Raw genomic sequence first — 25,081 nt, forward strand, 5'->3', positions numbered from 1 at the left:
TACAGAATTTTCGACGAATTGGTAGTGGTGCACTCGCAGCGGTGTTGCATACGCGTCGAGGGCACGCGTCTGCGGCGTCAAAGTCCGGATCGCCTCGTATATGATTCACGCATATCGCACAGCACTTCCTTCGCGATAGAAAATGACGATCAAAAAGCTAAAGCTATTCATTCGGCGCATCTTTACATTTGAGTTCTCGAAGCCGATCGTAGCGATCGAGACGATGGAGCGATCTGAAAAAGGTGAGGGGTCGACGAGTCTCGTAGGCAAACGATGCGCGAGACGCAATCGAGCAACGAATCAGTCCCGATAATAGCTGCCACTTGGAGCAGCGGCGCGACTCGTTGCAACGAGCTTTTATCTCGCGGCTAGAGAAACGGTTTACTTGGCGCGCACTCGAGCCATAAGACAGCGCGCGTCGGCGATGATCAAAAGCTTCGGCGTATATTATCATTATACAAAGTGCTGCAACTGCATAACAATAAAGTGTGTATGTGTGCGAGCGCGCGGCACATACGTACGCATTCTTTAATGTAACGTTGCGCGTGCCAAAGGTAAAGAGGTGAGCTGCGAAAAGAAAGATGAGCGTTAAAACGCGCGCGGCATATGCTGCTGCGGGACGTACTCTATACAGCACCTCATTTTCGAGGCAAGATCGAAAAAGCGCAAGTCGCTTTCGCTCGACGGCTCGCTCGCGCGCGTTAGAGCGTAAAATGAGCAAGAGAAAGCAAAAAGTGACATCTTGAAATATGTCCCGTAGGTAGCTACAATGTATCGGTGCTTGAAAGGCTTCGCGCGCGCGACTCCGAACTCTGTGTGCGCGCGCCCCGCTCCACGCGCTGCTGCCGCTGCTGCAGTTAGTTAATTTTTGCCCAGCGCTGCGGAAGCTTACTACTGCAACGCCGTATACGTGTGCGCCCTTTGTACAATGGCAGCTCTCGGCGGATATTTATGAGTGAATTTGTTGAAAAATAAAAAACGATCGAGAGCCACGACTCACCGAGCTAAGTACTTCGTTCATCATATTGCGCGCGCGTTTATACCTTTTTATTTCCAAGACTTTTTGCGCGCGCCGCCGCCGTCGTATATTATATCGAGCCCGATGAGTAATGCAAAAGAAATTAATGCGGCTTAATTTTCCTCAAAACTCGCTCAACGATCGCAGCGATGAAAATTTTTCGAATATCCGACGGTTTATTTCACCGATGGATTCGAGAGGCTATATACGAGTCGGAAGACGATTCCTGAACCCGCGTATGTAGTTGAAATTCATAAAGTCTTTGCGTACTTTTGCGATAAATCTACGAGCGAATACACGAAAATAATTATGCTTCGGCATATAGGATACAACGGGAGTCTCGTAATGAATATTAGCATTTTAATGACCTCGGCCGTTTTCGAGGCAAATTCTTGCCGTCTCACGCGCGACCGGGCCTCTCGCTCTCGGCTTATTATATTTTTAATGTGTATACACGCTCGCTATCGGATCATACACAAGTGTGTATATAGCATAAGAGAAAGAGAGAATGAATAATCAGGCTGGTGTTACGTATACACACACACATACATACACACAACTGGCGATCGGTTTCATTAAATTAGCGTGCGACATTGCGAATGATGCATCGTCCTACGGGCTACGTCGTCCACTCGAGCTGGCGCTCTCTCTCTCTATGTAACGAAACTGGAGTAAACGCCAGTAAATTAATGGTCTGTGACTTGCAGAAAGCTCGAGCTGTTCCAGTTCTTTTTTCGACGCGCGCGCGCCGCACACATAAACACACACACACATACATATTACACATACACAAGCCGTCGTACGGATTTATTTATCGACGCCTGTCTGCTCTGCCAACTTCGATTTAGCTGTTAAAAGGTGCACCTATTCTAGTATATAAAACGATAGACAACTTACCTCTCTTATATACAACGCTCAAAAACGTACGACGTAACTAATGCAAAGAAAATTGATCGATTCAAAGGACTTTGACTCCTATTACGATCTTATTTTATTTACTCAAAGCCGCTGAGTTATTTATTAAATTACTCCGATGCTTAGATATTATTTACTTTCTCACTTGTCATGATCAATTTACATTCGATTGAGATTATGCAAATGTTTTAGATGCAGCAAATATGAGTCAGGACAAGTTAATGATGTTATGTATTTCTATAGTTCTACATTATTATAAATTATCTTCAATAAATGACAATTTGAACTCATTAATAACTAATATCAATCAATTTTTTCATAAATAGTATTTTTAATGTTATGATAAATAGTATTTTTAGTGAAATAATACATTCACAAAAATTACTTCAATTTTTTTATCCCAGCGAGTTAAATGAAATGTTGTAAAGGAAGATAAAAGGGTTGACATTTAGAGCGAGGATTCGCATGACTGAACGAGATCTAATGAGGTACTGCAGTTTTGTACTTTCTCTCTTTCTTTCTCTCGTATTCTCTCTATTTCTTTCACCTCGATTTGGATTCAAAGGGTTATATTTCTTTTTGACGCATCGAGAGGTTTGTGTTCCTTGTTCATCTGTCTGTCCATTCAAACATCCATCTCCCTGAAAGGAGAGAAGCGCGACAGAGAGAGAAAAGATCGAGATTGACGTGGAGCGTTGTCCAACCTTAACAAGAATGTGACGGCTGGAGATGTGACGACTTCCAATTGGCCTTGCCCTTGGCATGGATGGCCTTTTTTTTACTATTGCGAGTGTCAAGGTACTTCTACAAATAACATTTATGTCACTTTGGGTCCGTATCATGCTAATTAAGTCCGGGGTATTTTTTGTACCTTAGCGTCTATGGTCAGGTGAGTCGAGCTTTCAATGATATTTCTTAGAAAAAAATGAGGTATCGCTCGACGCTTCGAGTATCGACGGTATTGGTGTCAATACCTATATTTAATTGTCTTCCTTGAATATCAATATCCCACGTCATAGCAACAGGTCCCCGATTGTTCTTCGATAAATTACTTTTGTCAAGGAAAAAAAATTATGGCTAATCGCGGCTCGAGCCAAATTGAATCCTTTCAGAGAAATGAAGTCACGTTGACGTCCATCACGGGGCGAACGTCATTTCGCGAGCTCCTGAAAAGAGCCACGGTGCAGAGCGAATCCATTAACGTTAAATAAATGCCAATTAGGCTCTCCTCTGCAGTCGCGCTCGCAGGTATAAAGGACCTTACTCTCGAACGCGCGGCTGTGGCGACGACGACGGCGGCGGCGGCGACGACGACGACATATAAATACTGGCGAAAGATGGATACTTGGCGAGAGAAAGAAAGGCAGGCAGAGGTACGAAGTTTATATGCAGCTGAGGGCTCTGTGAGGCCATTACCTAAACAAAAGGGAAAGAAATTTGCGATTTTTGCTGGCAAAAGAAAAAAGCTCCAACAGGAGCATCGGTAGTCGCGGTGCGGACATAAAAAAGGTCCTGCGCGTGTGCAGTGCAGCGTTGAGCGAGCGACAGGTCCAAGAAAGAGGGAACGAGCGAAATACAATAGTCCAGCGAGAGCTAATTCATCGCGAAAGGTAAGGCAATCGATCAATCTTTTCTCCCACTCGTTGCAGCAGCAGCAGCAGTAGCAGTGGCAGTAGCAACGACGGCAGCATCAGTGCGTTTAACATGCTCGGAACAGCTTTTGGAGCGCTGCTGTTATTGCAGGGCGCTTGGACATTAATTGACGTGCGGGGTGCGAGGCGAGCCAAAAGACTCGGAGAAAGAGCGAGATACTTATTATACGATCCCGAGTTGTCGATGTATGGCTGGCCGAGGACAGTGATACATAACGTACCTGTGCTTATACCCGCATTTCTCTCTGTGTGTGTATGTGTGCTGCACAAGAGCGACACCACGACAGAAGCTCCATATATGCAACGGACGTATGCAGAACAGAGGGAGACGGTGTAGACTTTGCAAGGACGTATAAGAGATGTAGAGGAGAAAAAAGAAAGTTACCCCTGGATCTTTGCGAGTCCGAAATGAAAAAAAGTTGGAGGAAGATCGCGCTGTTAAGTGGTCCTCTCGAAATTCGCTCCTCGCTGAACATTATGTTAATGTTACGATCAAAGATCGGGCCAATAAAGCGCCAATCGATTGTGCATGATTTTCGTAAATACAAATATAATTTTGCGCATAAAATTTGCCTGCATTTCATTTTTCGGCAAATCAATTAAAATAGAATATGGCTCGGGTGCACAGAAAAAAGAGGAAAACAACGATTTCATATTATGGCAGCTATAAAATGTCAAAAGAGCGTGCTCGCGCGAAATTCAGAGAAATCGAGGAAGGCTCGACTGCTGCATAAAAAGGGACCAATTGAAAAATCGAGCAAAAAGCCTCTCATAGTCAGGGCAAAAAACATCCGTATTGAGTGATGAGACAGAATAAAGCCCAGACGATTGCCACGTATATCCTTGGTCAGGAGAAATTTCCAAAAAATCGGCTCGCACACACACGCTCGCGCGCGCGCATATATATCTTCGGCAGGCTATATTGACTATATACGTTTCGAGCATCTCGGGGCGATCTCGCGCGGCGATCCTTCCGATCTGTGGGCAGCGAAAAAAAAAGGAAAATAAGGAAACAGCGATCACGAGCACTACACACGAGGCTATCGCCATGCAGCAGCGAGCCGAGCCATGCATCGGGGGCCCCCTCGTAGGCGGAGCTGAGGACTTTGTGACATGCCGCGCGCTACTCGTTCGCGGTTCCCTTCTCCGCGCCCGTCGACTTGCGTCAAAGGGTCTTTCCTCTTTCTCTCTTTCTTTCTTGCTAGCGCTCACGTGTGCATACAAGCGCAGCAGCAGCAGCAGCAGCATCAGCACGCGAAAATAAATAAGGGCTGGACCACTTTCGGTCACGTGCTGTTGTGCATGTATCCGAGCATCGTGGAGCATCGATTGTTTCGCTCCTGTTTCCCAGCAGGATTTATGTGACTCTCCAGTTGAGACGTTCCTCGTCGTCGTCGTCGTCGTCGCGTCTTTACGCGAAGATCGAAACGAGATATCTCGGCAAAGAATCCTCAGCTACCTCCTCAAGATGTATCGTCTGTAATGTGTGTTGCATATATTGTATGCACGCGCATGTGTGCGCACATGAATGTATACGTGTGAGCGCGCACATATATACACGGGCGTGCGAGCGAAACGTCACGACATTACTCCACTTCTGACTTGCTACGAAAGTGACAGTTTACCCCGAATGAGTGAATGAGTGTCCGATCCTGCATGTGGCCACTTGTGTTCTTTTTTGTTGATTTTTTTTTCAGCATTTTTACGTTGAATCTGTAGGCACTGAAACGAATATCTCAAGAAGTGATTGAAAAATGGTTCGTGGACAATTTGATATCATGCATGTAATAGTCCTCAAGATGCTAATCAATGTCTTGGAGTTCTTATCAAAAAATTTTCGGAGGTATTTTATGGTGTCACATGGATAGACATTTTTGACACTACAAGCTTATTTTTTTTTATTTGCACCCTCATTTCCGTCTTACATCTTGTTCATAAATAACACGACTTAAGTTTCCAATTTTTCTCGACAAAAGTCAACACATAAATTATATATCAAAATATTAAACATGAATTCAAATAAATCAATGCAGTTTTTTGAAGTTTTTTATTGTAAGAGACTCGATCATAAAAGCCAGTAGAAGCTGATCTCATACGTGATACCTTTCGCAGGTATTATCATGTACGCGTATATACACAGTCCGATACACGGGTCAGTCAGCAAAATAACACGTTTCACTTTAATTTTAGTCTTCTACCGTAAAATTGCCCGAGCCCAGGATGTGGCATCGTATACGATCATGCACTTGCAAAGAAAAGGTGGCCCAGTTAAAAATGATCCACGCCTCTCATTCGAAGATACGCATTATGAAGATACGGTTATGGCAAATGCAGCAGCGAATTTGGCGAATATTATACACAGAAATATTTTTTCTTTTATTGTATCAGTCAGCCGAAGAAAGAGAAGGAGAGAATTTTTTATTGAACGCGGCGATTATATACAACGACGAGGAAAAAAAACCGAAGATTAGCCGAGCAAAAATGTTGGCCAGGTCGTTACGAGCAGCAGCTCGATCGTCTGTCTATGTAATCAAGCTTTTGGGACTTTGAGTCGTTTTGCCTTTCGATGAACATGCCACATACATGGTATACACAATGCTCAACGTGTATACACGTATGCGCTCTCGCGAGTGTACATACACATGTATAAATAATTGGACATTTTTTCGAATTTGATTTATCGACAATGCATAATGAGAGCTGGTAGCCATAACTCGTAAATCAATATACGCGCGCGCGTAGTTATATATCCCCCGAACAAGCAGCAAATAATCCTTACGAAATAATAATATTGAAATATGTTTCATTAGTTATTTTGTCCAAATGCTCGGAGATATATTTATTATTAGTAGCCGATAACGAGAAATCTTGATGCGACGCGTGCGCGTAACTTTTCTCTTTCCCGCTCGCTATACATACACATACGATCGCCGCTCTTTATTACCTCAGCTAATTACAAATTGACTATGTAGCATACATTATATCATGTACACACACACACACACACACACACATACAAGTATTTACGTAGTCGAAGATCAAGATATTTCTCGGCATTCCCTGAACTTGGGCATACCGATCGCAGTTCATAAGTTTTTACGTCATTAAATAAATAGGTATTATATCGCGAGAAATATCTTCTTGACCGCGCGCCGCTCGCTCGTTGCGCGAGGCTTTTTCATTCGATGCTGGAAAAAAAAGTCGAGCAAAAATCGCTAGAATTGCACTCGAGAAAGCCCGGCCGAGTCGGCCCGAGCTCCCGAGTGTGGAGAGCGAGATTAAAAGGGCCCAAGGAAAAACACGAAGAATTATGCTTAAATAAGAGAAAGGTCGTCGCGTAGCACGAGGATTAGCAATCGGCAGCAGTAGTCCCTCCCACTCACACACGTTCACACAAATACACACTGAAACACACTCTTACTCGTACGATCATTTCTGTTCGTGGTTATATCGTTTCTCTCTTTCCATATGTGTATACGTGTATATGGTTGCATATATGCATTCACTCCGCCCTTTCTGATTTTACTCGTGTAGATGCATTTGTATGTATATGTGCATTGCTTTTGAACGCTATGCACGCGCCGGCCAATTAAAATAATTAGCGACGAAACGAACCGAGAGAGAGAGAGAAGCGATTATAGATAGCGATAAAGACGGAGAGGAAGAATCAGACGAAGAAACGAAATGAGCACTCGCGTATGTGTGTAGGTATATATGTTTGCGTTGAGAGAGTCAATTTTAAAAAAGACAAACAAAAACGAGAAGAGAACGAGAGAAGTTTTGGTTATTTTGAAGGAGGCAGATATAATAACCCATTCGTGTACAAAAAATGATCGAGAGACGAGCCAGATCGATTCACCGTTGCTTATTGCATACGTTTATGGCTCACGAGGCTAAACGAAATCTTGTCATGGCTCCTTTTCATTTAAAGCTTCAATATTTTTGCAGATTTTCGTAATCAATTTGCGTGATTTCGAAAGTAAACATACCTCGGGCTGTTCCGTTCGGAAAATGAGCTGTAGTTGAGACATTCGAGTTGATCTAAAGCAAGCCCCAGGGCACGAATGCCGAGCTCCCAGCGACTATATAACGCATCGCTTCTCAAACTAAACAACATATTATACCTATGTAAATATACACAACTGCGTTTGGATGGATAGAGAATGATCGTTTCCTGTGCTTTTAGCATTTATACTCGCACGCACGCAAATCCACGAGCGCGTATATTTACGTAGTCGATCTTGCACAATGCACAAGTGCAGCGCGCAGGACTTTTGTTTTCGTGAAACGCTAAAAGCCCCGGGTGCATCTTCGCCTCGAGCACTTTGTAGGGCCTTCGAATGAAAATAAATCATGACATCTTCGGTAGCGATGTCGCGACGTGTGCATCACACAGCCCACATACATACGCGTATACGTTATATTATATAGATGCATATAATACTCGCGACTCACGGGCAGGATAATAATTTACATCGAACGAGACTCGCTGTATGTTAACCGTTGGCCATCTTCCTGGCAATAACAGACAGAAAAGCACTGGCCGAGTGAATATATCGCGATTTGCGGAAAGACAGAGCATCCGAATGGTGGAGCGTCGTTGACTCGAGACATTTAAGATAGATAGATATTTGAGAGTCGCAAGTAGGTGGATTAGTCATTGTACGGGTACTTTACGTGCGTACTTGTATATAAAAGGCACGCAACTACTACTAACGAATTTACATTTTTTCTACAATATTTTCTGATGAAGCTTTTTCGATAAATATTATTGTTTATCTGTGAGAGTGATTGATACTTTTCATTTGAGTGATTATTGAGTTTTATTAAACTTGCAGTATTACAATTTCGAATTAAAAATTATTTTGATTGATCAAAATTCATCAAGCATTAGCTACAGAGGTGTTTTTGCTAACAAATATTTGATGAAATTTGAAGAGAACCACAGTAAATTATTACCCTATAATGTAACGGCAAGTTATTGAGGCGAAACAAAATTTTATTTCATTTAAAGATCTCATTTATACTCATTCTGTTTTAATTCAAATTGACTAATGCTCAAATTTAATAACGGCCCAAAACTTCGAATAAAATTCAAGGACACTGATTACATGAAAAAAAAGTATATCATGAAAGGAAATGTCCTCAAATGGTTTGACAGAGAATCGGCTGCATGCAAGACAAAAATCGGTAAAGCTTGCAGCGAAAAGTGCTCTTTTCTTCCGCTCATATCGCGTGCTGTTACCTATAGTACACACATGAAATACGTATATACCACAAATCTCCACATCAAATCACGAATTAAATCTAGAGGGAACAGTAGGCCTAAAAATAACCACTAGCAGATGACTTATGAGGTCAATGAACTTTAATTAAAAATTATAAAAACATTCATTAAAAATAAGTTATTATTTGTATCTTTATACGATTTAAAATAATAAAATTCTTTAGAGCAGTAAAAGATAAGTAATTAACCTTTTTTATAAACACTATATAATTGAATAAAAATGAGACATTATATTGAAGAGAACTTATAGTGTTTGTTAACAAAAGATTAATGACTTCTTCATCATTAACAAAAAATTACGGTGATGATTGAATGAAGATTTTATTAACAAAAAGTCTATTTTTATTAATTTACAAGTGGTAAGGAGTAAGATAAGGTTCACATACGTGTAAACTGATTAATTATGTTGTATATTCATTAAGAATAAATAATCCTTTGAATTTTCACTTTTGCACAAGACCAAATAAATCTTCATTTGATAAACCGGGATTTGACTTATATACATTTATTTTCATTCTATCACTTGCAGATTCACATATAAAGATACTCGCCATCTAGTGTATAAAGTGTAAAGCGGTATCAGTTCATTCAATGTGCCTTCAACTGGTACACTTTTTTTTAACAATCAAGTCATTTAGAATGCGCTTAATATTTGTAACATATAATTGCAACGGAAAAGTTTTCAAAAACAAGACAGTTAGTGGGTATGTGTTTAAAAAAAATTTTATGGTTTGTCAAAGCATTTTCAAGAAATATATCATATCAGAAAACCTCAAGTACAAAAAATTTAACAGACAAAGTATAAAAAATATACCGCGAAAATGTCTGTATCGTGTTAATAAATCAAAATTGTGCATTTCATTTGATTCAATGGAAATGAGGGGAAAGTTCCTTTTTGAAAATTTCATAATTTTTTTTTTTAACTAACTTCCTAAACTGAGAGAAAAATTTATAAGCTCTTAATTATTAATTAAATTACTTAATTTTTAGAGCTTTTGTTTGTGTAGGAGTTTTTTTACAATTATCGTATCGGATCCAAAATATCCCAAGCAATACTACTTGCTAACTGATGCGAACGCATACGAAAAATATATTACACTGGTGTATAAAAGTGTTGGTAATGAACAGAACGAACATCAACGCCTTGCTCTCAAGATTATTTTAAAAAGATACGAAATTGTCTGATTAGGAGGGAAAAAGTCATTAACTCGCGAAACTAATTAATGCTCGGCAGCTCTGGCCGCGCCACCAGCCGAACAATGAATTTGCTGCAGTCTATTATATAAATTCGAGTATACGCTGTATATCACGCAGACGCTACCCAACACGTACATATACAGCCACGATGCGAAAAGGCTTTGAATAAGTTATTACTTTGCTCGAGCGCATTGTAATTGACTGTGCGCGAGGCAAAAAGTTTCATCACTGTAACGAACGAGAAAATAAAGTGAAAAATGCACTACTTGCAAATTTCCTAATCATTTGTATGTAAAGCCAATTATTTAGTTCAGGTGCTGCCTCATTTTCTGCTAATAGCGATACTTCAGATGTAATTAGTAAACTACGGGAACATAAAAGTTATATTCCCAGCGAATTGTTGCAGTATGAATTATACGCGAGTAAGGTGTCATTGCAATTAGCAAAATGCGTATGTATACGGAGGTAAGGACAAGCGGCTTATCCACTGGAATGCAATCAGGAGATTCTCGCACGCGCGCGAAGCGTTCCGGATTCTTAAATGCGACGGCGGCGGCGGCGGCGGTGCGACCGGTCAGCGCGTCTGTCTGGTGCAATGACAGCTCGGCCTTCTACGTAGCGTGGTTTCCGACGTTACGAATATGTGTACACACGCGCATAAGCAAATAGTACGGCGAGGCGAGGATTTCCGGGAGCCGATCGCGCTTACGGTCGGCCGTGCGGTGCAGCGCACGAGGAGCGCCGATTGCGCGACGCTTATGTCTCTGGCACTTCCGCGTCGCTACTTGTTTCAAGCAACATCGGTTATGCGTGCGCTTCCGCATTTCCGTGCAAAGTCATAATTTTGATACGAGTGCTCAATTGAATTCTATGAAAAAATACTAGATAATAAAATTGTTTGATTGACTAATTAACAATTTAGGTATGAATAATTCAGAATTCTGAAAGAAATGTCAAAAAAGTTCTTACAGCAAGGAACAATTGTGTCCTGCGTAATCAGGCTATTTAATTTTGAAGCTGAGCTGTCGGCAAAAAGGCGGCAACGAGCGAGAGCATTATAAGTTCGAATCTCATTATTAAAATGACTCTGAGCGCGCAGCAGCTCGTGCATCGTACCGAAAGCTGTCGTAATACGTATACGAGCACGCAGCTGCGCGCTGGGAAATTGTATCAAATTCTTTTGGTATAAGACGAGGAGAGCTCTCCAAGACGAATTCGGGAGGCATGCCAGTGCTGCTGCACGCAGCCAACAACGCGCTACGAAATTCATGAAATTCCACGCGCCAAGGGTGTGCAATATGCGCGATTATAAAATAACCCCGCTGAACTTGGCGCTTCTCATCCAACGCGCCCTGCATAACTCCACAGGCGCAGTAATTCACCTTAGGATTCGTTAGTTTGCTGAGCGATACGCTAATATTTCAAACTATAAATATCATTGAAGTTCGCTTTCATTAGGTGCGAGTAGCAATCGTACGTGGTTTTTGTTTCACGATTCGTCATTTCTTTGTAACTGTACAAATTCACCGTAGCGGACTTGGAGAAAAATAGAGATAGGTATAGAGTATAGGGATACAAGCCATTGGCATGGGCTTCGCCATCGTAATTTTCAAAAAATTTGTCTCAACTATTGGTGAACAATAAGTGCATCCGCCATTACCGTCTCTCTCTTTTTTTCTTTCTCGTTTCAAGCGTACCGCCCCTTTAATACAGATTTTAAGTTTCCTCCTTAAAAAGCCCTTTGCGCGAGGCTCGTTGCGTATCTCTTCATCATACTGCACGGCCATCTGTGTATAACGTGCACGTATACATAAGACATGCACTCGTGTATACATATAGCTATAAGCGTTTTTTGAGCGCTTGACTGAGTTCCAGCTCATATTATTATACGCGCGAGCGAAGTAACGCACACACACACGTAATGTATACGTATACACGAATGTGGCGAGAGACTCGCACGTTTCTGTTCTTATTCTGTACTGGTGCAGCCTAAGAGAGATCGAAATCGATACACGCGGCGGGGCCGCCGCAGGTAGGTAGGTAGGTAGGTAGGTAGGTATAAGGTAGGTAGGCACGTTGGTAGGAAGGTATATAAGGGCGGGAAAAGAAAAAGACCAAAAGGCCGAGAGGCGAGCGAGCGAGCGAGCGAACGAACGAAAAGAAAACGAAGAGGCAGAGAGAAAGAGCGAGAGAGAGAGAGAGAGAGAGAGAGAGAAGGAGTAAAAGGAACGAAGGGAAATGAGATCGAATAAGTTGTGGGGCGAGAGTGTAATTATGAACGTTGCTCGATGCGCCGTTACAGATAAGCCCTTGGCGCGCGCACACAACCGAGCACAAGCCAAGCCGAGCAAGAGCCGAGCGTTCGCGAGTCTCGCGGTGATGGATACTTTCAACGTGTCCGCACTATACGACTTTGCGCACGAGCTTACTCCATATTATTGCTTTTTCCTACATACATATACTTGCTTACTACATACAGTCGATCTGCTACTGCACGCCATATACATACATATATACAGAGAGTTGAGTGGAAGGCGTGCATGTGTGTGCACGCACTCCGCTGTGGCAGGGCGAACGAACGAAAAAAAAAGGAAAGAGTTTGCAAGATTAGAGCCTATATGGCCAGGCAACGGCTATTCTATGTAAATCGCGACTCGTAAAGTCGCCGACACTACTCTCGCTATACTTTAAGAGATATTCTACTCTTTTGTAGTGCGCTACACCCTATACACACTCGGAGCTCCCACTACAGACGAGCGTATATGCTATACGTATAGAGCACACTCCTGTATCTGTAATGATCTTTGACGTACGCGATCGATAAGCATACGCGCGCGAGCGGCGCAACGAGCCGCTGCCTATCTTTATTTTTTAACAAGTTCGCTGCCGCGGCTCCTCATTCTCCTCGTGTGTCCGCCGCCAGCAGCAGTGCGCCTGTGTATTGGATGGAGCTCTGCTCATGGGGCGAGAGCCGTGGCATTTTTTTTCCTCGCAGCGCGACTGCACTCATTGTGCTGCTATTACAGCCACTGCTGCTGCTGCTGTTTCACTCGCCCCGGCGATATATATGCGATGGGCTGGTTTTATTTAAAGCTCCGGGAAATCTCGCTCGTATGCGCTGTCTAATTAATGTCAACGCATGTTAGTAGCGGCAGCAGAGCGGGTATACACATCGCGAGGAGAGAAAGAGAGTCTCTCGAGCCGACGACGCCGACATGCCGCGACGCTTGACGTTGCGGTCTGCCGGAGAGAGAGAAAGAGCCCGAGACTTTGCGAGAGACTTGGTGACAGAGGATTTTGTGAAACGCTCGCCTGCCTCTGCCTGCCAGTAAGTACAGCCTTCCTTCCTTCTATAGAGCGCGGCCGATACTACGTATGATCCTGCGCGCGGCTTCTGCTCGCGGCGGCCGCTTCCATCGATGCCTCCTGGCAATAGTCCACTGACAAAACATTTCTCATCGTGCTCGCCTTAAAAAGAACATATGCAATTACATTGTTGCAGCAGCTTCTTATATATATACCTGCGCGTATACGGTGCACCGTCTCGCTTTTGATTTTTAATTGGAAAAAATTCTTGACGGTATGCACCTTTCGCTGTTTTATGTATTTTCTTGATTGTTTAACATACCGAGCTTAATAATCGTAAAAAGTCAAAGCTTCGCTTCGTCGCGGCACACAAGCCAGAACAGAGAGGTATCTACGGAAATTGAAACGTTAGATGGGATAGCTGCTTTTTGCCATTCATGAGACGAGCAATAAGTTATTTTAGAATTTATAACTCGCTTCAACTGCGTATAACGGAGCACGTTGAGCCTTTTTATTACTTATGGTCAGTCTCGGCCTCGCACGTACACCCTTAGAGCGAGTAATAAGTGCAGTAGAGGAAAAGGGACATCCCCCAAGTTGAGTGCAAGCGGCAATATATCCCGCCCAGTACGAGAGACCCAATAGTCATTAAGGCTCGGTCCCATTAGGTCTTGGCTCTTTCTCTCTTTCGGTGCTGTACTGCACGATATTGTGTATATACACACACGCAGCCGAACACGCAGAATACACATGTAACGCACTATAAGGCAAGAAGACGAAAATTAGGATGAGCGTAAAAAAAGCGCAAGGCCTCGCTTGGCTTTCCAATTAACTGGGAGGCCACCTCTTGGCTATGGTTCACGCTCTTTTACTCGAGCCTCGCGTATTTCTCATCCCTGATACCTTCCAGCTCTCATTGGCCTTTTGTTGTTAGCTCCGTATACAGGTAATTCGAAAACAAGGAAAAATAGAAAAAAAAAGTCGATCATTGATTAGCCTTCATGAGTTTTCATGCATCGTACTCGGCACGAAGAAAAGAATACGTTGGTTCGTCGATGCACCACTGGGAGCGATATAGAAAATGTTCGCCGAGGCTAATAAACACGTGTTACGCTGCAACGTGAGCGAACATCGCGCGGCAAGAATGACGTGTCCAGTAGCCGTATGGATCGCCGAGTGTGTGCGCGAGTGTGTGTGCATACGGCGAGTGTTTACGTATAAAATACATGCACTGTCGGCGAAAGGCTTACGGAGTAGGGGGGAACGAGAGCTATGACGACGAGAAGGAGGTATAGGCTACCTACTAACTATGTACAGGGGCGGATCCTTTTTCGCAATTTTACATAAGCTGCACCGCCTTCTCTCTCTCGCTCTCACTTGCTTTCTCTCTTCAAGCTACTTGCGTATACCTCTATGAGGAATCGTCATTTTCGCGTGCGTGAACGACCGACCGCTGCCTAATCTCGTTCGCGGTTACACGAACGACTCGCTGCAGCTGCGACTGCACAATGCGATGTATAAAGAAAAGTCGTGTGCGGCTCATATACACGGTAGCTACCCTTTGATTTCTGCTCCGCTGCGCGCTTTTCTGTCTCCGCGATCGGTAACGAGATTTATCGATATTGCTCGGCGCGCGTTTATGATACGCGAGCCCGCGAACGAATTCTCTTCCCACCAGCTGCTAGGCATATAAGCAGCGATTGCCGACGCGGGTGCCCGCTAGCTTTTCAAAGTCGCTCGCGTTGCGCTACCATATCGAATAATGCTCGTGCTCTTTTTATCGATTTCTGATTGCTATTCGTTACTTCGGGCCGCAGACCGTAGATGTATAACAGAAATTATTATGGCTGATGCCGCTGTCAACGATCTAAAGCCGATGATTTTTCTATTTAGGCACTCGAATTACTATGGGATTGATAAATTGGCTGAGGATGTGTAAGTAGACGCTAATTTGAAAAAGATTAGTTGCGAGCATGAAAGAATCGCACGAAACAATTAGTCATGATGACAAGATATGCGTGTACATTGCACTATTTACACAAACTGAGTGGCAGGTATGATAATACCTTTTGTACTAATTATGAAGTTACCGTCAAGTGAACTGAAGTTCACATTATTAGGACGTGTTATTATATTTTTATAATGATAAGAATTATGATGTTTTATAACAGGGTACACTTGATCAAAATTTTTATTATTTTCATGCATAAATTTTTAATTTTCCAATTCGTTCTCCATTATCTCATCGATCTCAAATCAACTGCATTCACAAAGACATTTTAAAAATAAAGATATCACTGTTCACCATCACCGACGAATATTTCTCCTTTTCTTTCTAATCTAAACGTATCACTTTTGTATAAATTCATTCGTAACATCGCAAAAAAATGTGAATGCAAATTACGACAGCACACAATGTTGTAGGTTTCGCTCAAAAATCGGATGAAACGAGGCCTGGATTGAGAAAAATTTTTCATGCATTCGAGCACTAATAAATATTATAAGAGCTATCTGTATATATATACAGCGATCAAGAACGCAGTACTAATGCAGTAGCAGCCACGCGGAGAGATAGAGAGAAATAAAATCGCTTTTTGGCATCGTGTCCGATCGGCAACTGCATCAGTTCTAAGCTCAAGGGGCTCGCAGGCGCAAGCAAGAGAGAGACGATTCACCTGGCCCCCGCTGCGTGTTTCGGCTGCGGCCACGTCGCCTTCGCGATTATATACCTTTGTTCAACCATTAATAAGTTAGTCGTTCGTATAGGGTACGGGGCCTCTCGAATATATCCAGAGATTGCGCGAGTATCATTTATCACGCTTGTCATATTTTGTGTGCTGTAAAAAAGAAAAAAAAAATAACGAGTGAGAAAAAGAGGAAGACGCGCACGACCTCTCCGAACATGTGCTAATCTTCGTGCAAATGTCGCACCCGCTGCATTTCTGAATTTCGAGTTTCAATATTACAACGTTGATAATCCAGTTAAAACTTTGACTTTTTGCAACAATGCATTATTTCAACAGATCGAATTCGGTCGAATTTTCATTTGCTTGCGATATAATCTTTCAACTAAGTTTGAATATAAAAAATCGATCAGAGATCAAACATCGAACGACATCGAATGTCTGTTTTACCTGTCAATGTGTCAAGAAGTTGCAATGACTAATGAGAGCAGCAGGAGCTATGCGCTCCACTATTGCAAGAGGGACGATTAGCCGATATGCTACTGAAATTCTTGTGGAAATTTAGCGGCAAGATTATTCTGTACGGACATTTATGGATTTTTTAAAGCTTCGCATATAAGTCTCTATTAAACTCGGTTTGTAGATCTTTGCCATGTGCGTCTGCATATGGCTAGTGGTCGAGCGTAATGACACGCATGCACTGTTGCAGCAATGGGCAATTACGATATGTTTTATGGGATCTCATACGCGGTATGAAAAAAATGTTATCCAATGGTGCTGATTATACTCGATGAAAAGCTCCGCATATTTTTATTTAATTGTAAATACCAATCAAGATTTTATGATCTTCAGAGCCTATTGCTCTTTTTTTTCGAAGCCGTAAGAGTCTTCGGAGAGGATCGCATATATATGATACAGGTTTATTCCGTTTGAAGTTAATAACTGGCATATTTTTTCAACGTTACCGAATGTATCATAATGCGAGTATACTCCATTAATGTTTGGAGCAAGGAAATGGCTTGGCCAAATCTTTTTAAAATCTACAAGAATGAACGCCCAGATGATTTAGTGAGTCATTTTTATTTTTTACTTTTTTGCATCAATATGTTAATCCAACTATGCAACAAGCGCCTCGTGTAAAATCCAAAACTCTGGGCTCCATTCGCAGCGTGTAGAACAAGGTTATTAAAGTCGAATACTTGAAAAGATGAGAAGAGTCTCGAAGATTAGGTAAGGCTATATGCGCTCGTGTCGTCGTAAATATGAAATATCGAATGCTCTGAGAACGATATTTTTTCGTATATTAGGAAATGAACTATACTTATACGATTTTCAACATATCCACTGCCAATTAGGAGTCGTCAATTTTCTTGATACTTTTTCTTCGCGGAAGAGTTTCATTGACGAAAATTTTTTTGATGACTATAAAACCTAATACTTTTTTGTTAATAAAAAAATTTACATTGTGAATAGCGATTCATTTTAAAATAGAAAATGCACATATAATTCACATGAGCAAAAATTTTAGATGATTTCTCTGAGAAAACATAAACTTAATGAATAAATCAATAAATTTTGACTTAAGGAAATAAAATTATTCAAGATGGAAGTACTTCAAAAACACTACAGTTAAAGATACTAAATAAGTCTGTTAATTACTCACATGCTTGAAATATGTGTGATTATTTCAAAGCAAAAATCCCTGAGTAAATACCTAGCATAAAAACAAAATAATTTGCGATATCTTTTATAGTAAATTAGCAATTTGTATGTAATTTGATAATTTTAGAAGTTATAATCGTTAAATTTCATGTACACGTGTTATGATTTTAGTTTGTCGGCATTTATTACTTAGTTTACACTTTGTAAATTGTCGTACACTATTATTAAGATTTTTCTGTTCATAAAATCGAAAAAAATAAAGTTTCACCACAAGGCTTACTTAGCATTGGGTGCCTAATTTAACATGAAAAAAAATTTGGAATTTTCTCATGTATTTTGTATAGGATTTTACATGAATTTAAAAAGGCACTCAGAGGGTACACAAGTACTTAACAAACTTTATATTAGGGCTGTACTAGACTGACAATATTTTTTTTTTCTTTTAAATCGACGGGACGCCCCTTCAAAAGTTTCAAACCCCCAAAAAAATGACCTCTACCAAGTTTCAGCTCATATGGTGAAAAAAAACCCGTGCCACAAGACGGGTGTGGATTTTCATTAAATTAACTAAAAATCGAGAAAAGTGCATTTGTTTCTTCAAAAAACGGCTCAGCAAGATCACCTATTGAAAAAATGTGAATGCATTGTTTGATAGGTTTTTGTCTCGCCTTTCCAACGCCGTATTCAGATTTTAAAAGGGCCTTAATTTCCTCGAGATTTCAGCTGTTTTTGTGGGATGCGTTTTTGTGGGATGCGTTTTTGTAGCTGAAAATTCAGTAATTCGGCTTCGGGTACTCGAAAAATCACGTTTTTCCTCGCACTTTACAACATTCTGAGAAATCTATAAGAGCTACCGGAAAGAAATTTACTCTAATTTTTTTGGTATAATTTTTGCAAAATTTTGGTTTAAATTTCGTTTTGGTAGCTCCTATAGATTTCTCAGAATGTTGTAAAGTGTGAGGAAAAACGTGATTTTTCGAGGACCCGAAGCCGAATTACTGAATTTTCAGCTACAAAAACGCATCCCACAAAAACAGCTGTATCTCGAGGAAATTAAGGCCGTTTAAAAATCTGAATACGGCGTTGGAAAGGCGAGACAAAAATCTATCAAACAATGCATTCACATTTTTTCAATAGGTGATCGTACTGACTGCCGTTTTTTCGCAGAAACAAATGCACTTTTCTCGATTCACACAAAAACCACGTTTTTCGGCACGAAATCGCTCATAACATCTGAAATAATGTACCAATCTCAATTTTTCCGCCAGATTCTGATAGGTGATAAAATTTTGCATCGAAATACGTATCGCTCATAGTTGTCAAATTTTTTGGGGTTGGCTCAGGTATTCGTATAATACGAAAAAACGACATTTTTAGTTAATTATTTTAACCCTTTAAGTCCCAAGAGGACGTTTTTTCAACCCTTTATTCGTCCACTGTATTTTTGGTAAAAATGGGGTCAAAAAAATATGCGAGTAACTCATTCTAATGTAAAATTTAATGCCCATTCAGAATCTGATCTCAGATTTTCGAAAAAATGATCAGGTCAAAAGTTAAACTTGATTTTATAAAAAATACACATCAAAACGTGATTTTGAAAAAAAAAATTTTTTATTTTTCGAATTTCCAAATGGAAACCATTTAAAATCTCAAGAGTTTCACGCAAATATCGCGTCATCGATATCTAAACTGAAAGTTAACGGGGTACCGATTGACAAAATTAATGTTTAAACACAAAAAAATGGCGGTCGAAACTCGCAAAATTGAATGAAAACTTATAGAATTTTTACTCAAAAACGAAGGACTTGAGAAAAAAGTGTATTTTTTAACTTTATTTTCTTCAATCTAAACCCCACTAAGTTTTAGTTTAGGTATCGAGGACGCGATATTTGCACGAAACCCCTAAGATTTCTAATGGTTTTCATTTGGAAATTCGAAAAATAAAAAAAATTTTTTTTAAAAATCATGTTTTTTGGGTAAAATCAAGTGTAACTTTTGACCTGATCACTTTTTCAAAAATCTGAGATCAGATTCTGAAAGGGCATTAAATTTTACATTAGAATTAGTTACTCGCATATTTTTTTGACCCCATGTACACCAAAAATACAGTGGCCGAATAAAGTGTTGAAAAAACGTCCTCTTGGGACTTAATGGGTTAAATCTACACCCGTCTTGCGGCACGGGTTTTTTTCTCACCATTTGAGCTGAAACTTGGTAGAGGTAATTTTTTTGGGGGTTTGAAACTTTTAAGGGGGCGTCCCGTCGATTTAAAAAAAGAAAAAAAAATATTGGCAGTCTAGGCTATACAGAAGCGTTTCAGAAATTTTTCATATTTGTCCGAAAAACTTGTGAAATTATATCTAAAAAACTTTTCACGTGCTTTAGGTTTTAATATTTAACATCCAACATAGAAGTCATTAAGCATGGAGGAAACCCTTAAATTTTACCATCAATATGCAATTCAAAGTCAATTTTGCAAATTCAAATTTCTAATCAACACAGTTCGAACATTTCAACATTATACTTGAAAACCTCGAAAATAAAAATTTGAAACTATGCCATCATTTCTTTAACTTATCCATAAATCATTTTATGAGAATGGTCGAATTAATATCTGGCGAGGATTGACCGAGGGGGTCACCCATAACAATTCATTTATTTTATCTTCTAGGCTTTGCAAAATTTTCTTTGCATAATTTTGAGTTATGTTTTGGGTTATTATCTCGTTTAAATGTAAATAACGATTCAAAAAATTTTTGACTGGATGAAAAGGCATTTTTTGCAGAATTTTTGACCTCGAAAAACGTATCTACACCATCACTGAACCTCTACCAAGTTTTACTCTCGAAACTAAAGAATCATCTACAAATTTTTCTTAATCTCTTAGTTGCACGTAATCTTTCGTTTTTGATAAAATATTTTCAAATTTTGATTCATCCGACCTCAAACCTTTTTTTCAATCATCCATCCTCGAATTTTTATGTTTTTTTACCATCTCAGTCTCTTCAATTTATAAGTAGTTTTTAGCGAAGAATTTTAAACGGCCATTTTTGCAATCCTTTTCCTTACCGTGCTTTAACTTACTAAGTTTTCCAATATTTCATTCATTTATACGACATGATCTCAGGCACTGTCAATTTTCTATTATGCACACTCACTTCACTAATAAATTCATCCGTAATTTTTAAAGTTTCTCTTGCGTATTTTCATGGAATAACTTTTATAAATTCTTCAAATTATAATCCACTATAAAATGTTTAAAAAAATTGTGTAATGTACTTTTTAATCGTGAATAGGTTTTAACCCAGGGTTTTAAGTTAATTTTGTGCAAAATTACAAGGTTCCACCGAGATTTGAACTCGGATCGCTGGATTCAGAGTCCAGAGTGCTAACCATTACACCATGGAACCGCTGTTGGAAGACAAGACTTTCAAATGAATTTTTTATTTTATTAAAAAAGGATTATCTACTGTGAAAAGTATTAATAAAATTTTCAAAAGATTAAATAGGGGCAAGTATGACAGTCGGATCCTTATAATTCTAATATACCTTTAGATTTCTCTCTCTCTCTCTCTCTCTCTCTCATTTATGATATTTCTAATGTCAAACCGTCAATGATCAATTACCTAGCTATGATAGTAATGAAATCAAATACATTCCGACAAGTATTCAAGCAAACTAAAATTTTTTTCCCTCAAAATATAAATCTAAAGTTTGTGATAAAATAATTAAATAATTAATTATATGATTGTTAACATTAATTCAATAATCAATCATGTAGTTATTTTATTATTGAAATCAAACTAACATTTTTATTTCTCAAAGGATAACCACAATGCAAAATATAATTGTTAGAATTTACAGTAGTTATTATCCAATTATATACAGTGATAAGTGAAATGATACCTTCGACCATGCAGAGGTAATAGTGATTTGTAAAAAAACTTTACTTATGACTCTACTTGCCCGGCCGTCTCGATCAAATTCAAAACGTTCGCGATCGTCATATAATACTTATCAATGCACAGGAAATATAGTTTTCGTCGTTTTATTAGAAGCCTTTAATTTAATGATCCTACAGTGCATTTGTTCATCTAATTTTTACAAAAACTTGCGAAAAATTTACTCAATTAAAGAAAATATCACTCTGTATTCTGTTTCTTTTTTATGATACACTTTTTTTTTAGAACCATTCTTCCATCAATGGTTCAATAATCAATAAATCAATCAATAAATAAATAAGACTAAATGTCATTAATGTAAAAAATGTAATTAAAAGATAAAATTATGTTATTATACTACATTGAATTAAAAAATTTAACTAACTATTCAGAATATTTTTGTAAAATATAAATTGTTTCTTTCGGTACGTGCAAGTGTAATGCTCGCATCAAATTTGATCGAGACGGCCGGGCAAGTAGAGTTATAAGTAAAGTTTTTTTACAAATCACTATTACCTTTGCATGGTCGAGAGTATCATTTCACTTATCACTGTATATAATTGGATAATAACTACTGTAAATTCTAACAATTATACTTTGCATTGTGGTTATCCTTTGAGTAATAAAAATGTTAGTTTGATTTCAATAATATAATAACTACATGATTGATTATTGAATTAATGTTAACAATCATATAATTAATTATTGAATTATTTTATCACAAACTTTAGATTTATATTTTGAGGAAAAAAAATTTTAGTTTGCTTGAATACTTGTCGGAATTTATTTGATTTCATTACTATCATAGCTAAAAAATTGATCATTGACTGTTTGACATTAGAAATATCATAAATATGAGAGAGAGAGAGAGAGAGAGAGAGAGAGAGAGAGAGAGAGAGAGAGAAATCTAAAGGTAGATTTGAATTATAAGGATCCGACTGTCATACTTGCCCCTATTTAATCTTTTAAAAAAAGTATTACCACAGTTTAGAATTATTCTATTTTCAATATTTTAGTGAGCTGGCAGTTTTTAATATAAAATTGTAAGATTGCATGAATAATTAAAGGAATCTATTTAATTTCATTAACATTATAGCTAAGTAACTGATAATTGACATTTTGAAATTACCAGATTTAAAAATGATCAAAACAAATAATTGTGGATGAAGACTCAATTTTCAAGGACCAGACTGCCATATTTGCTGCTTCGTAATCTTTTGATAAAAGAATTACCACGATTTTGGTTATTTTATAAGAAATCCAAAATTTTCAATCCATAATGATGAAATGTTAGCATGAATTCCAAAAATCATACTACACAAGCTTCCAACGACACAAGTCCACTCAGTATGAAGTCCAACAAACAACTTGACACAAACTAGTAAATTTTCAAATCTCTACAAAGAAAACTTATCATGTATCAAGAAGAAGTGTAAGTTCTTGTTGTAATGGTAAAAATGAGATTTTCCATTTTCAAATTTCATAATCGGAATTTTAAGTCTATTAAAATGAAATTTAAGTATGAATAAAAAACCTCGAGTTTATAGGGAAAAGTTGTCGCCAGGAATACATTCATATTTGGTACACTGAATAGGCAACCTTGGTTGACAAAGTAGCAAAAACATCTAGACTTCCTCGCAGAAAGTCGTCGCCGGGGCTGTATTTGTACCTAGTGCACTGAATAAGCCGACCGGGTGTACAAAGTTGCGAAAACATCTCGACGTCCTTGGAGAAACTCGTCGCCGGGGCTGTATTTGTACCTGGTGCACCGAATAAGCCACCCTGGTACACAAAGTAGCGAGAACATCTCGACTTCCTCGGGGAAAGTCGTCACCGAGATTGTATTTATACCTAGTGCACTGAATAAGCCAACCGGGTGTACAAAGTTGCGAAAACATCTCGACGTCCTCTGAGAAAGTCGTCGCCGGGGCTGTATTTGTACCTGGTGCACTGACTACGCCACCCGGGTGAACAAAGTATAGCGAAAACATCACACATAGAGCATCGAGTGGGCTTCCGGGGTATTGTAAAATTTTCGACAAGAAGAGAATCCTCGATTCTATGTGTATGTAACGAGCAGGTTAGTACGGATGTATTCCTGTGCGGGGACATCGCGACTTCTGGAAGTAAAGTCATCGTCGAACCTGGACTTCGATCTGGTTGGACGAGCGGGTCTTCACTCGTTCAATCCAATACATGTACAGCGAGTAGCGTCTACATATACATACAAATACATAAACTATACGTATATGTATGTTGCGCGAGAATACGTATACTATACTCTGCGTGAGAACACTTGTATACACTAGCGTGATATAGTATATTACTGCCCTAGGCCGCGAAAAACAGAAAAGTCCCAGAGTACGTGTAATTAGTGGCCGAGGCGAAGCCGAGGCCGATAAACACGTGCTCTGGGGCTTTCTTTTTTCGCGGCATAGGCCTGTATACCATTTTTCATACACAGTGGCCCGAAAATCGCTCTTCCCGCTTTGCGCAGCGGCAGGGAAGTAGTCACTTTCGGGCCGCTGGTATGAAAACATTTTTAGCGTGAGGACACTTTTCATGCGACTCATATATTCACTTTCGTTTCTGTAGGAAATAATGAATCGTTGGAAAATCTAAATAGCTCATATTGATAGGATTTTTTCCAAGGAATCTGATGGGCTTATCAGATTTTCGATAACTCTTATCAAATTCAAATGAGAGCCAAAAGAAAGTCTGCAGGAAGATATGGGCTATGAGTATCGGCGGGTCGTCGCTTAGTTCCTGTCATACTTGCCAGGTGGAGCGCGACACGTGCTCCTCGATTACATTAAGTACATAAGGACCAACAAATTCAAAATAAAATAAACTAAAATCTTAATATTCTTAAAGCAAAAACTACGGCCTCAAAACTGGAGACAAAGAGTATTGAATTAATGCTTTGAAGAACAAAGTATCAAAAAACATTTTTAAGGTAATTTCCATGCTTATATAGGTTTTAGCCATGTTTTTAGGTAATCTTTTTGCAAAATAACAAGGTTCCACCGAGATTTGAACTCGGATCGCTGGATTCAAAGTCCAGAGTGCTAACCATTACACCATGGAACCGCTACACTAGTACATAGCCTAATTAACTTCATCATTATGTTAATTACAATTCAGTTCAAGGCGAAAGCTACATGAAGTATAGTTTACCAAGGCTTTTGACTTTCTCTTTTAAGACTTGTTTGATTCTGACGACGATTTCACCGGATTTTGGCTCTTTATTTTCAATGCTTCGTCAATATGTTTTTGTTGGATACTTATTCAATCACTGCATTACTGATAATCAGTTATATGCATCCTCGGGCATCTGCTGTTTCACAGCTGCCTTTGCCGCTCCACAGACTTCGGGACTCGCAAAAATATCTCATTATTTTTTTACCTTCCTGTTAAGG

At 39.5% G+C, this 25,081-nt stretch overlaps 2 non-coding genes across 2 annotated transcripts; both read right to left on the minus strand.

Moving 5' to 3' along the window:
- Positions 1-21,059: 21,059 nt before the first annotated feature.
- On the minus strand, positions 21,060-21,131 carry Trnaq-cug. Its single transcript has one exon. It is a non-coding gene; the product is annotated as a tRNA-Gln (tRNA).
- A 3,549-nt stretch (positions 21,132-24,680) lies between these two features.
- On the minus strand, positions 24,681-24,752 carry Trnaq-uug. Its single transcript has one exon. It is a non-coding gene; the product is annotated as a tRNA-Gln (tRNA).
- Between the last annotated feature and the right edge of the window lie 329 nt (positions 24,753-25,081).

The sequence above is a fragment of the Trichogramma pretiosum genome, unplaced genomic scaffold (genome assembly GCF_000599845.2).
Source record: "Trichogramma pretiosum strain Unisexual culture from Peru unplaced genomic scaffold, Tpre_2.0 scaffold11, whole genome shotgun sequence".
NCBI lineage: Eukaryota > Metazoa > Arthropoda > Insecta > Hymenoptera > Trichogrammatidae > Trichogramma > Trichogramma pretiosum.